The following is an 11123-nucleotide window of genomic DNA, read 5'->3' as shown; positions in this document are numbered from 1 at the left end:
ACTTAATATACCCTCCATACTATGGTGGAGGGTATAAAAATAAATTAAAAACATCTACAGCAACTAGACAATGCGTAGAAAATACAAATTGCTGAGGCGGTTTCGACCATTAGACATTTAATGGAATCTTTAGAGAAGATTGTGGAGCCTGACAAATATATTGTCCCGTCTAGCTGTAAATGATCAACGCAACTTACATCTGATTTTTGGACACGGCATAATAATGAGTTAGAATGTTGAAGGTTTATTTGGCAAAAATCGATTGCGAAATTTGTCCAATGTTTATACGGATGTAATATGTAAGCAAATTTAAGGTCATTTTGTTTATTTATGCTTATTTATACATGTTTATTCTTTTCAAATCCTAGATGTTATATCAATATTCAGCGAATCGCCTGATAAAACGTTAAGTGCAGCAGAGGAAGAAATATTTAAAGCAGATAAATCACACCAATTCTTATGGCCAAGAAAATAAAAAGGCGATGATATTTCTGACAATGAAAAAAAATTTTTTATTACTGGTTAGCCAGCCTTGAAAACATTGGCTTAATTTACTAATTTTGTGCTTATGTGGAATCTTGGGCTTAATTATGAAAATACTAATAAAATATACTTTTAAACAAAAGTATAAGTTCATCGTCTTATTAAACACACTAAATAGTTTTTTAATCTATAAAAAGTTCCAAATAGGCCAAAAAACTTAATAGTGAAAAATTTGGTACCAATGTCTCCATATGACCTTTTATGTACTACTTACTATTGACTCACTACCTCCAATGTCAACACATGGTTCCTCAGCAACTACTGACATACTAGTTCCCATGTCAGTACTGACTTTCGAATGACACGTTCATACAAAATGTCTATAGGAAATTACATGAGTTGTATACAGTTTGTCAGTAGTACTGTTGACAATGTCAGTAGTAAATCAGTATAGATTCACTATTGACATTTCCTACAGGGAAGTTAATATTGTACACAAGGCCTACAGAAGGTCGGCCATTCAGAGTAATGTTAACAACATTTGACAACAAACATAATAGATTTTACATTATTGTGATTTTAGCTTCTTTGTATTTAAAATTACAATAATGTTTTTGACATAAAACATAATAATCAGCTGGGCTTATTGGCCGACCTTATGTAGGCCTTGATTGTACATTTGCACATTTGCATTGCGTGCCAATCATAGACTAATAAAAGAATAGACAGAGAAATTGTAGTGTGCTTGTTTTTTGTAGATGGCGCCCTTCCATTAAATATGCTCTCGATATCCTGAAGTTGTCACTCAAATATGTCGTGTAGTACCTCCATAGACAAAATAATCTATAGATAGAGAATTTTAATGTGTTTATTTTTTATAGATGTTGCCCTTCCACTCAATATGTTCTCGATATGCTATGGTTTTCACTCAAATATGTCGTGTAGTAGCTTAATGTTAAAAAAAATACCACTAGCGCCATCTAACTATTACAGAGCATACTACGTAACATGCTGAGAACAATTCTTCGTCTACACCTTCATTAGTCTATGGTGCCAATAACAAAAACACTGTTAAGTCTACAGAATATTAATACAACTACACTGTTAAATAACATTCCTATGTAATATGACTTCCCCCATTAACGGCATAATCAAACATGTATTGTCCTATTTCCGGTTGTTACAACAAAACAAAAGAACCTACAACATGTTAAATCAATAATTAAAATAATTTTAAATAAAATTATTAACTAAGTTGCCTCAAATATATTTTAATTAACAAAACCAATCAAGAATGGCCTCTATCGAAAATTTTCGTAAACAAAGAAGTTTTTGTTTACGAATACGCGACATAAAGCAAAAACGACAATAACAAATTCAGCAACATTGCTTAATTATTCGTTGTCAGTTTCGAGCAGGAGGAGGCATTGTGACTCACAAGAGAGCCCATTTGCTCTAAGTGAGCGTAAATTTGTTATCGCTCACAGCCTGTGTAGATGCTAACACGTTGTGAACAACAACAAATTTACGCTCATTGAGAGCACAAGAGAGACCCAAAAATGTTCTCTGCCTCACTCTGGTTTCGAGTACCCGTTTTAATCCCCATGAGTAACCACCATATGATGTGCGAGAGAGGGAGAGAGTATTTTCACACTGAGAATATGCAGAAGAGCCAGGAGAGGAGAATGTTATTGAATGATGAGAATAAAGCAAAACAACACAAAATAAATAAATAAACACACCAACCAACCAAACACACAACAAAAAGAAGCAACTCAACGAAACACAGAAGAGGACGATACAACAACAACGCCAACGAGTAGGCGAAACTATTCATTATGTTTTTTCAGCCAAGTCACTTCACAGAGCAGCACTCAGTACCAGTTTCGACTCCCAATTCATGTAAATTGGAATCCAGTATTGTGCCGAAAATCTTGTAGATACCTTGTGTTCCCGGTTGGAATTTTTCGCATAAATAAGGTTAAACAAAAAAGTAATAATAAAGAAGAATGAAAGAAAATTCTTTGAATGAATGATTGAGTGTTTGTGCAACGCGTTGCTATTGAAGCAAAACATCTAAACAAAAAAGTGGAATAATTAAGAATAATATAAAACAAGAAAAAATTCATTCAGTTAATTTATAAAACAAGAAAAAAAAAACAAAGCAAAAAAGCCTCCACTAGCCTAGCTGTTGTTGCTAGAGTCGCGTCTCCGCCGTTGTCGTCTTTGTATTTGTCGTAAAAATGTGAAAATTCGTACATTGCAACTAGCTAGAGCTTTAGTATAAGGCATGAAGGTGCGGAACGGAGCAAGTTGTACTACTATGTGCGTCGTCTTTGTGGTGAAATAAATTACAAATTTTCCCTTTTTTTGCAATGAAATGCCAAAATGTATAAAAAAAAATTAACAAAGCCAAAATAAAAGCCATTGTGGATAGCAACGACCGCTGAGGTCGTCGTCATTGTGCCACAGCAAAGAAAAAAAAGGCCATAACGCGCCCAGTTTTTAATTAGTTTTTGTTGGGAAATTTCATTTCGGTTTCTTTCATTACATCCACGGGGCCATAAATGATCCGAATTTTCCATTTTCTGGTCCATTTCAAATTCCATGGTCTTGACCACAAGCAGTAGAATTTATTAATTTTTAAACAAAAAAACTTAATTTTTTCTACTTTTCATTGTCGATATTTTGTGTATGTGTATCTATGGATTTTTTTCTCTTTGATGTAGCAGCCTTTGTAAATGTGTACGTGTGTGTGCGTTATTTTTGCGTTCGGAATCTGTAAAAAGTATCTACAAGATATCAAATCAATGAGTGTAACAGAAAACAAAAATAAGATATTTCCTTCTCTCGATTATACGTTCTCTCTCGCTCTCTTGGACACTCTCTGCATGTGGTAGTTATTTGCAGAAACTGTTGTTGATGTTCAGTGCGGATTGTTCTGTTGATTGTTTGCCGAGAGAGAGCGCCTGCCACCTCTTTTGTATTTTGTTTTGTACTGAGAGAGGGGGGAGAGTTATTCATAACAACAGCGGCTGCAGCCTATCATGACGACATTGAAATTTATTATTTTTGTTTATATGTGGGGGGAAATTTGCATGCATTACTAATGCCTTGTGTATTTGCTTTTGTATAAAAAATGCAAATAAAAACAAATAAAATGGAAAAAAGAGAAAATCAAATTGAAAATAAACAAATGAGATAATAAATAATTAAATAATACATTTTTCAGAAAAAAAAAATAAAATAAACAACAAGATATTGAGTGATTAGAGTTCTTGGCGGATAATAATTGTTATTATTTTTAAATTGTAGGTAATAAATTGCCTGGAAGGATTAGCATATCATGTTGTCATATTACATCAACAGTTCTCAGACCTTATATGTCATGTTTGGGCATCTCTTGCATCGGGTTCTAAACTGGGCAATTTAAAGCTTATGGGCATTATTTTTATAGAGCAGCCGATGTTTGCCCTATACATAGTAGATGAAAACCTTAAATACCCTGCCGAAGGCCGATTACTGAAACAAAACTACAAATCAAAAGCAAGTTTTGCTATTAGAAAATAAATAATGGATATACCTATTTATAGCTACAACGATCTTGTAGTGGCAAAAATTGAAAAAAAAGAACTACTGGAAACCTACAGGAAACGAAATTGGATATTGAACTAAATGATATATCTAAAACAAATAGCGCAGCAGAACTGCAGAGAGAAAGCGTTCCGTCAAGACCCAGATAATGGGAAGACATCAAAAAAACCCTAAAGGACATAGCCAATGAAAAAAAAAAACACAGACCAAACATTAAGTAAAAAGAAAAATCTGGTTAACAAACGAAACTTTGTATCTTATCAGCGAAAGAAACTCACTTAAGGAAAATAAAGTAATTGAGATATTCATCATTTTCACCACAATATAAAAAGTTGCGAAGGCAGTGAAAACCTCGGCCTGGAAAGACAAAAGAAAAATGTTTTAAAAATCTTGCTGAAGATGCAGGAACATCAACAGGGCATTTGTTGAACATAATGCATTCCGCAACGCACTAGTTAAATACCTCGACGGCAAAATTATTACGTGCCATCATGGCAAACAAGGAGATGAAGAGATCACTGTAAACCTGTTAGCAATGTGGAAGCATCTGAGCCACAAGAAAAGCCGAACAAAGAATTCTAACGGAGAACGTTTTATTTAGTTTTGTCAAACTTTCAACCTGGTAATTGGGGGTCAATATATGGAACTTACCTAATGGAACAACAAGAAACGTCGATCATATATCCAAAAATGGGGAAGAAGTTCGACAGCGACCATGAGCTTGTGGTACCTACGATAAAACTAAAACTCGAAAATATTTACAAGAACAAGAAGGCCAGTGGCAAAAAAGACTTGCCCCCATTATTACAAGTCTTCTTTTGTTATATTTTGGATTTACCGAACAGATTTATAGCGTTCCGCTTAACTTAAAGTTAAAAGTGATGATTTAATTTCAAGGATGAGCTTCTTGGCATTAACTTTCAATGTAAAAGTTATATTTTTAATGCCTCCAAATTGGTTTATTTTGCGTTTTCAAATCCATCAGATAGTAAAAGAACACATATAATAATGGCCCTTGATGTTTTAGTGTTAAGAAATGTAGAAACCAAAAACGAAGTCGGACAAACGTTAAATATATTCTTGCCCTTAAACGTGCAGCCGACTATATAAACTTGGAGAAAATTATATAGGATACACCCTAACAAGCCAGTTCAAGCCATGTATATCAAACGAAACATATATGATAGAGAACAACAACAAATAGACAATCCTGTCATAAAAGAACAATATAAAAATGTAGGAAAGAAAGTCAAAATATCAGCTCAAAACGACAAGAGAGCATACTTCGATAACCTAATCAGGGATGCCAACCAGGGACGTACGCAGGGGGGGGGCACAGGGGGCCCGGGCCCCCCCCGAAATGATTTGGTCGAACAAAATTTGCTGAGCTACTTCAACAAATTATTACCTTTTTGTTTATCGTAAATATTTTTTAGTTGTGGAGATTTTAAATGAAATGTGGTTTTGAAATTTATGTACTAAAAATTTACTTCATTTACAAGTTTTGTAAGAAATATTTTCAAATTTCTGTTTGAAATTTTCAAATTTTTCTGAATTTAGGCCATATCGTTCCAGTATCAAAAAATAAACAAATTCGGAGTTCCGCCATGAATATACTCCGTATTTGCTATGTCATTTTCGAATTTTATGGTATCCTGTATTAAAAAATGTTACGGGTTCAATATTGTGAGAATGCAAGTGCATGAAATGAACAATCTTACATTTTGTAGATTGTTCATTTCATGCACTTCCATACTTCCACCATATATCAAGGAATTTTCGGGGAATATATCTCGAAAACCATTAGAAATTTATTTCTACAATTTTGTTGTTCACATTCTTTGTGGTATTGAGGTAATACTGGGTACCTCCGAGAATAATATAAACCAACTTATGTCCTGCTTTCGTAAAATGTTAAAATTTGTGTGTGATAGACATAATCATTCACAGATTTTTCTTCAGTTTTTAGGCTCTTCATTTGATCGGTTTCTTGAAATCCTCTGCCTCTGTTTCTTTAAAACGTGGGCAACCTTCATGTCTGATGCCTTATTTCCAGTTTCTTTCTATTTCTAGAAACTCTCAGTTACAAAAAAGTCTCTTTACTTCAAGTATTGTCGTTTTCAGTTTCTCAACAGACTTTCAAAAACAGATTAATGAATTATTTCAATGAAATTCCATAAAAATACTTATCTTTTCTATTTCTGTCGTCATTGACACTGTTGATTTGTTAATTGCTTCATATTTTTCCCTTTTCGTCCAAAAAATGTTCGTTAAGGATTTTTTTATTTTTAGTCGTTATTATAAGCAACTTTTGTAACTATTTATTGTATATCTAGAAACATATAAACCACGCAGGCTCAGTTTGAAACTAAACAAAATAAATAAAAAGTAGGAGAAAATAATAAAGAAAAATTAATTGTTGTGGTTTAAAAACTTCTAAAATCTGCTTGAATTGTTTTCCTATTGTATGTGTATAATTTTACCCTCAGCCATTAGGCTAACGAGATTATACATATATACACTTTGATACAATACAAATTTCCCTAATCGAAATAATGTTTTAGACTCCACAAATGTTTGGACGAAATCCGGATCAGACAATCTGCAGTCATTTATCCCAGTCTGTCTCTCTGGCTGGAGCGCATGACATTTCTCAAACGGATTAACCGATTTGGTAAAAATTTTGTACGACGTAATATTTTTCCAAAGTTAGTTTAAGAAAAAACATTTGTTCAGAACGCCCACAATCGTTAAGATAAATACCCAAAAGTTTCGATATTTTTGTCGGTAAGATATGTGTCCGTAAAAGGCCACAAAAATTCTGAAAACCTCCAGAATACAAATCTTGTCAATAGATAAAAGTCAAAGCCGACTGATACGATTTTACTTGCTTTTCGAAATATAATTGACAAGTTTTCATGAGTTTACTTCCAACAGTTTACAAGTTACGACTTTGGGCACAAGTGATTGCTTAATCGGTGTGGGCAGAATAGAGATATTTGCTTATTTTTTACAAAATATTTGAATTATAGTTCCAATAAATAGCAAAACCGATATTCAGAAAATTGTTAATGTCATCGAGTTCAAAAGCTTCTTCTCGTAAAGCTAATAAATAAAAAACGCTTCTTCTTAAAAATTATTTCATAGGTGGTCAAACAAAAGAGATATCGCAATAGTCGGTAATACATCCCTTTTTCCATTTTTTGTGCAATCACACTACAGGTCGAAATTTTGATCGGATCCTCACGAAATTTTGGGGGTTGATGGGGTCTCACAGAGAAAGAATTCTATTGATGGCTGGCATACCTCCCACTTTTCCATTTTTTGTATTTGAGTTGTACTGACGATGCACTTAAATGCGTTTCAACAAAATTGACCTGTATTAATGAAGACATTCAGAGCAAAGGCGCTAAGCTATCCCAATTTTAATATTTTGAATTTTACCAATCAAAAGCTTATGCACCCCTGTGGTGTAGAGAATCACATAGTCGGCTCCGACCCGACTATAGCCTTGGCTCCCTTGTTTTAATGTACTTTTTGTTAGATTGCACGGACTCAATCACTTCACTTAAAGAAGCAAAGTTTTTTCGTTTTATGACATAAAAATTTTTTCTTAGGTTATCGACAGAATACTAGCATTAGACAATTTTCGATAGGAATTATTCGATACGAGTCCAATATGCACTCGCGGATGCGAGTTATTCTCCTTTTTGGAGGTATTTACTTCATAGAAGATGTTTAGTGTCTATTTAGATAAATAATTTAAAAGAGATAATAAAATAAAATACCTTGACGTATTACAGTATACTAAATACCATTAAAAGGGTCAACGATTTGTCCAACTAAGAACTTTTTTTATTAATGGGACTGAAATTAGAGGGCGTTATATCAATATGCATTAAAACGTGGATCTATTTTAACCCCTTTTAGCATGGAGGCTCTCCAACCAAACAAAATCCCAAACTCCGTATTACAGCCGATACTGGAATACTGGAAATCTTTGCGATAGCGAAAACAACTGCTACTCTCTGCGGAAATAAGGAAGCAAAATGCCAATTTAGGGCCTCAATAATTAATAAAAAATCAACTAACAACCTTTAAAATAGCTTTACGTAACCTTTCACAACATTTTAAAATTTCGTGATTTTTGGTCAAGTTGGGCCCCCCCCGAAATGAAATCCTGCGTACGTCCCTGATGCCAACTGTTCTGAGGTAAAAATCGCTACAGCCACATACGTTTGTAGCGAAACAGTTGACATTCCTGCTTAAACAGGGGTTTGGAACGTCAAATATCACCACAAGTAGCGGAAAAACCACCAATTTGGCATCCCTGAACATAATACGGCAGAAATAACAACAATATGAAAGAATTACATAAAATTATCAAACAATTATCAAACCAATGGAAATTCCCCAACCATTTAGTTAAAGGCAATAATGGTCAACTTCTTACCACAACAGAAGAACAGACTAAAAGATGGGAACATTTCAAGAACATAAGTTACTATACTGGGGACCATAGAATTAATGTTTCCATTCCCATGCAGAGGGAATGAAAGCTGGAATACCCGTCATCACACAAATCCGGTAACAGCTGCAGAGATAATGTTACAATATATTTAATAAGCCTGGATAGATGAGAGATTGACTGAAACATGGACCAATGGAACCATCATAAAACTTCCAAAGAATAACTATATGACGGATAAAAAATATATGCAACAATAATAAATGACAGGCTGAAGAACGTAGAAATGGGATTAACAGATAAACAAGCTGGATTGAGTCCACACAGGAGCTGTCTGGACCAGACGAACATCATCCTGATAATCTAGAGATCAGCAATAAAAAGATCTGCAATATGTGGCGAATGTTGTTCCATTAAAGATAATACATATTATAGAAGCTACATACATATGTATGTGCCGAAACGCTGAGCATGTACAAGGCAGTCCCTTGCCACCATTGTGGTTTGCTGTGGTACTAGATGAAAACATGCTAATTCTTAGCAAGAATTTCTAACATCTATACCTCGATTACGCAGACGACATACATATGTATGTCTATTATCCCACAAATTAAATTTTATGCAGAGAAAACTAAATGACTTGCTGAAACTTGCGAAAATAGTTGGACTGAAAATCAATAAGGAATGGCAATGCGTATGAACTATATAATTGACAACAATCTTATTCTTACACCAACAATTTCTGCTACCTGGGAAGTGTAATGTCAATAGATAACGGCGTGGAAAAAGACGTTACAAATAGACCCAATAAAGCGCGATCAGCATTCAGTCGCCTCAATAAAACATGGAGAGTAACGAGCATATCAACAAAAACGAATCTGCGACTATTTAATGCATTGGTACAAACCACACTCCTCTATGGAGGTGAAACATAGCTAATGGCTAAGATTTTAGTACAAAGGCTACAGACAAAGTTAATAAGTGCCTGCTAATAATACACAGAATATTTGGACCCAGAATAATTACAAATGAAGAAACACATATTATCCAATGAGGAGCCAATAGAGAAGCAAATAAAAAGAGGGAAATAGATAGAAGGCACTTCAAGAATAGCAAAACAGTATGACAAGAGTAGCACTAAGTTACATAAGTAAGTTGAAACGGCAGAAAGACAAAACTCACTGGGAATTTGCGTTCAGAATAACACCCAATATGTAATGATAGATTTAGTTGGAACAACGTTGTAAAAGTCCTATGTTTCCACGAGGAATAAATGAAGTTTAAAAAAATCAACCAAAGTTCTTCAGGCCAACACGAATAAGGTAATTACGGACAGTTAAACAGAAATTAAAGACATTACGAGGAATACATTGAAATCAAGAACTGTATTGATGTGCATAAATTCAATTAACAACTACTCCCTTCATAGTTCGGTGCACATTATATTGGTAACAGTATATGCAGGGATTAGCGGTAACGAGATAGCAAAGTATTTGGTAAAACATGCCATAGAACAAACTATGGTAAACCTATAAAAATGACAGGACAGCTGACTCGATTTCTTCTTCTTTTCTGTTCACGTGTTTTGTTTTGGTTCATGTTCTTTTGTTTTCAACACATTTCATTTATTATCTCACTTATTTTTACAAAAATGTCGAAAATTTGTTAACTCGACTGTCTGTGAGATGGACAGCTGTGAGACAGTCGACAAATGTATGCATATGTTAGTAAATCAGAGTTGTATTTGAAGACAAATTGTCTGGTGTAAACGCCTAGTAACAAGAAAGACATCTGCTTATTTACCGAGGCATTTAAGGCCTGTGTACATAAGCTGCCTTGCCTGCTTGCCTCGCTTTCCTGCTTCATGTCTGACATAATAAAAATAAAAGAATAAAGAAGGCCAAGCAAATTTTGAACTGTGTTGCTGGCAGGCAAGGCAGCTTATGTATGCTTATGACTCCGATCAATGAAATTATGAATTGGAATCCTATGAATTGGAAAACTCTAAACTGATGCGATTTTATAAATTATTTTAACCCCCTTTTCCACGAACATTGCCAAAGCTATAAGAGGTGAATTTTTTGAAATGAATAGGTCTGTACCATTACCCAAAAATTTGTTTAAATTCGTACAAATTTTAACTGAATGCTGTTCGATAACAAAATTGTCAAGTAAAGCATAGTACACACGGTCCAACAAAACTGACAGTCATCGAGGTCTATTTCGTTAATATCAAAGTCTAGCTGAATAATTACTTTCCTAATCACTAAATTATACCTTAAATGTTGTATTTCAATCATTTTTAGCTAACAAAAATTTTTTATTTGCCAGAAAATTGACCTAAAAGTACGTTGACTGTCAGTTTTGTTGGACCGTGTGTACTATGCTTAAAAGGGAGCGAGTTGAGAGGTATTTATCGACAGTTCTGTGACTGAGAGCTTGCAAATTTTTATCTGGGAAAATTTGTTCCGTAAAAATTTTAAGTTTGACCAGCTGACTTTTAATCAGCTGTTCAATGTAAATAGCTTGAAATGTTACAATTTCACATTTTTTAGATTCTAAAGGGTTATGGATAGTG

The 11123-nt window shown here is 34.1% G+C and overlaps 1 protein-coding gene across 5 annotated transcripts in view; it reads left to right on the top strand.

Annotated features, from left to right (window-relative positions):
• The first annotated feature begins 2243 nt into the window (after positions 1 to 2243).
• Positions 2244 to 11123, top strand: part of Hers (Histone gene-specific Epigenetic Repressor in late S phase) — a 573059-nt gene continuing 564179 nt past the window's right edge. Inside the window, exon 1 of one of the 5 annotated variants that reach the window (XM_073973463.1) lies at positions 2244 to 2463. The gene's annotated coding sequence lies outside the window, so the exon portion shown is untranslated. Of the gene's footprint in view, positions 2874 to 11123 lie in introns of all 5 variants that reach the window. The other 4 variants (XM_073973462.1, XM_073973461.1, XM_073973459.1 and 1 more) reach the window with 4 other exon arrangements.

This window comes from Musca autumnalis, unplaced genomic scaffold (assembly GCF_047663935.1).
Source record: "Musca autumnalis isolate F117 unplaced genomic scaffold, ASM4766393v1 scaffold_3, whole genome shotgun sequence".
Classification (NCBI taxonomy): Eukaryota; Metazoa; Arthropoda; class Insecta; order Diptera; family Muscidae; genus Musca; species Musca autumnalis.
Note: the sequence above shows the minus strand (reverse complement) of the source record. Positions and strands in the feature narration are given on the sequence as shown.